A 4,139-nucleotide genomic window follows, 5' to 3' on the forward strand; every position below is an offset into this window, starting at 1 on the left:
CTGATGGCACTCACCTGCCTGAGCACTTCTGCCCTGATGGCACTCACCTGCCTGAGCACTTCTGCCCTGATGGTCCTCACCTGCCTGAGCACTTCTGCCCTGATGGTCCTCACCTGCCTGAGCACTTCTGCCCTGATGGTACTCACCTGCCTGAGCACTCCTGCGCTGAGGGCACTCACCTGCCTGAGCACTTCTGCCCTGAGGGCACTCACCTACCTGAGCACTTCTGCCCTGAGGGCATGGGGGGGCAAATTGTGGCGTAGCAATAATTGTTGCTGAGCGGAAAACACATACAATAGAAACTCTCCTAAAAGGTCTCCAGTGTTTTACCAGACAGGACAATTACATCCCAGAAATAAACATTTCAGATACTGTATGAACCCTGCAGGTAAAGCTGATATTCCACCGCGGCTCTAGGAATGATTATCTTCCCACGCCTGGCGGAGGGGTTCCCTGCTTTATGAATTGAGGACGTTGGGAGGTACGCTGTAATCCTCTAATATTTACATACTGTAATCCATCATTAGCCGAGTCTCAGGGTTGCTGCATGGAAATGTATTATATAAATACTCTGGGCTGCAGCCGTCTGATGTTACAATTTACCAGTTTAGTGCAAATTAGACGGGAGGCAAAATATTAATTTACAAACCGGAAAAATCATGCGGACCCCCAGCGCACCTTTTATTATTACCGTTTATTTACAAGGCAACACAACTAAGTGTCCGCAGCTCCGTACATAGGGGTCAAACGAAACGGAATACATATAACCGTAACATAGGTACAATCATTACCATAAAAAGGAATTCCTCTGCCGCACATAAACCATGAAAAAAGAAAAATATAATATAAACTGGGGGGTATATTTACTAAAGTGCAGGCTTTTAGAAGTGGAGATGTTACCCACAGCAACCAATCAGATTCTACTCATTTATCTAACACCTTCTAGAAGATAATAGCTAGAATCTGATTGGTTGCTATGGGCAAGATCTCCACTTTTAAAAACCCTCCCTTTAATAAATATACGCCTGTGTGTGTTGTAAGATCCTATCCTTAGATATGTGAACTTCTCAGCCTTTATGGGAGTTTTTCATACTTCTAGGATCAAATATCTCTCAACGTACAGTAGTCTGAATTCTCAAATTAACACCTGTCAGTGATGACAGTAAAGAGATAACTTCTGATAAAAAGTTCCCCAAACAATACAAAAAAAAAAAACACTGTAATCCCATTTGGGTTCAATATCTCTACTTAAATGAAATTATGCTCGCCCTGTTTTGGTGCAAAATAATTCTCTCCAATAATGACTCAAAACCTGGCACGCGTTTCACCGGCATGCTTGCCTGCCTCATCAGAAGAAGGAATCCTGGATTCCCATTGGTTGATAAAAAAAAAAATGGTTGTACCCATAACAAAAATAACATTGTACACATAGTGCCCATCTGTAGCCTACAAACAACAGGGGCAAGGATAGTGCAACTCACTGTTGTATGACAGATCATGCAGTGGTGAATCGCGCGGAGATGGTCATTTCAGACAGTAATGACCTGTACCCAAGGTATGGGCAATAAAACAGTGTCAAAGTGGCTGAAGGGAAGAAGGAAACGAGGGAGTGGAGCACTGGCGATATGGATAGCACTAGAGGAAGAACAAAATGGAAGACTACATACTAAGGGGAAGAGAAGAACAGTTGGAAGGTGAACTGGGAAGGATGTGTACAGGAGGAGTACAGAAGATGAGTGGCGAGTTATGAGGAGGACCAGTAAGCAGTAATAAAAATAAGGGTGTTTTTAGCGTGAGTTTAAAGTTGGGGAGACTGGTAGAAAGTCTAAACTAAACAAGGGAGTGAGTTCCAGAGAAGGAAGGATATTGAGGGGTGAGCATGAAAGGAATTGTCCAGGGTGGAGGGGAGGACGCAGATGAGGTTGGGGATGTACAAGAGGGGAGGAGTTAGGACTTTATACGCAAGGATGAGGCGTTTCAACTGTATTCGGAGGAGGATATGGAGCCAGCAAAGCAGGAACAGAGGCGGGAGACAGACAGCTTATGGCGGGAGAGGCTAACAAGATGAGATAGGTTAAAATGGGGAGAGCCTAGTGTGAGGGAGGCAAGGAGGAGAAGTTAGTGTAGACAGGAAATAATTGGTATGTGAATGAGAGTTTTGGTGGCATCGGGGGTAAGGAAGGGCCAGATTCTGGAGAAGATACAGAGGTGGAAGTGGCAAGATTGGCCCAAAAGTGAGGAGTGAAGGAGAGAACAGAGTTGAGAATGTGAAGAGAGGAGGGGAGGTGGTAGAGGGACCCTGGGTGGCTTGGAAACAATGATTTTTGTCTTGTGTAGGTTTAGTTTCGGGAAGCACTGGGAAATCCAGGAGGAAATATGTGGCAGTTAGAGACAGGAGAGAGGATTGAGGGAGGGAGGTCAGGGAAGGAGTACTAGTGTCAACAATGTGGTGGTATTAGAGGCTGTAGAAGTTGATGATATTCCCAAAGGAAGAAGTGTAGAGGGAGAAGAGTTAGGGGCCAAGAACGAAGCCATGGGAGAGCAAAGGAGAAGGAAGTGGAATCATAGGTAGACTGAAAAGAACCATGAACCATGAGAGGACAGAGTCACAAGAGGAACGGAACATGTGAAAGAGGAGAAGGTGATCAACAGGGTCTAAAGCAACCGACAGATCAAGCCAGATAATGAAAAAGAAGCGAACCTTGGATTAGGCCACAATGACCTTGGTGAGTGCAGTTGCAGTGGATTGTGTGGAAACCAGGTTGAAGAGGGTCAATAAGGGAGTGGAAGGAAAGAATGTATGAGGCAGAGGTAGACAATCCTCTCAAGGGGAGCAGAGAAATATGGTGGTAGTTATAGAGAGAGTAAAGCTCCAGTGATGGGTTTCTTAAGCATAGGTGAGAGAAGGGTGTGTCTGAGGGAAGAAAGGAGAGAGCTAGAAGATAGGAACAGGTTGAATAGATGGCGAGTGGAATGGAGCTAAGGGCAGGTGAAGGGGAGATGGAGATAGGAGGATTGGTAAGGCAGGCGTGGCACCTTTTTGGTGGATGCCTTTATCCTGCTTCTTGGAAGGGACCATGAAGAACTCACTGTAAGACCTTTGCTGTATTGCAGGTCCTGATGGAAATATGCATTGTGCATAAGACAACACTTTACAACCACCTCCTTAATGGGACATTTTTCATCTAAAATACTGCTTGGTCAATCCTCATTCATGTCTTAAATGCAATGCAAGAGTGAGAGAGTGGGGACTATCTATATTTCATAAATCAAACTCAGTTGAGGCAAGTAACATTGCAGGGTCTCCCCCAAATTTTGTCCCACCGCTGCCACCTGCCTTGACCATTTGTTTGGTTTGAACTCAATATTTCACATACTCTGTACCACTCCTGTTTGCTTATGACCTGCCCTATTGTTGGACGCTATTTAGACATACAGTAGTGGTCAGTGACTGTTGCAATGTGCAGAACACCTTGGGGCAACTGAGTAATAATGAACACAATTAGTTTTACGCTAAAGAGGCTGCTCGCGGATGTATGTGCCAAATTGTGTTTTTCCAAACCCCAATTTATAAAGCGTTTACAGTAATTTTTCAAAGTTAAAAACCCATCAAGCTGTATTATGTCAAACTGCAAAGTTGTTTTTGTGACCTGGGATACGATTACAAACAGAGCAATGTATTATTATGTGGCAGTTTGCAACACTGCATAAGACGACGCATCATTTTTTATAAAATGATATGAAAACCATCTTGTAAAGATGCTCTTTGAGGGCATATATTAAAAATACATGCGAGACAAAATTAGATGCATCGCAGAGGGTTAAACCAAAAGAGTGTTTTTGCCAGACAGTTTGATTAAACTCCACAACCACCACACATCAAATGGGATTGTACTGTATGCAAACTGCAGATGAATAAATAATTCTGTTTGTATTTTAAAATCGAGCTGAGTCCTAGGTTAGTAAATAAACCTATTTTGTGCCTTGGCAATGGTTAAGCATAGATGTTTTTTTGGGTGGAACTGTGTCCTAGCTGCTGGTTAGAAGGGCATGCTGAGATTTGTAGTTCCACAACAGCTAGCAAGCTAAAGCTTTCCAAAGCCTGATCTGTAACTTACTGCAAGTTTTCTTAATGTTTA

This window comes from Taudactylus pleione, unplaced genomic scaffold, assembly GCF_031769625.1.
Source record: "Taudactylus pleione unplaced genomic scaffold, aTauple2 ptg000887l, whole genome shotgun sequence".
Taxonomy (NCBI): domain Eukaryota; kingdom Metazoa; phylum Chordata; class Amphibia; order Anura; family Myobatrachidae; genus Taudactylus; species Taudactylus pleione.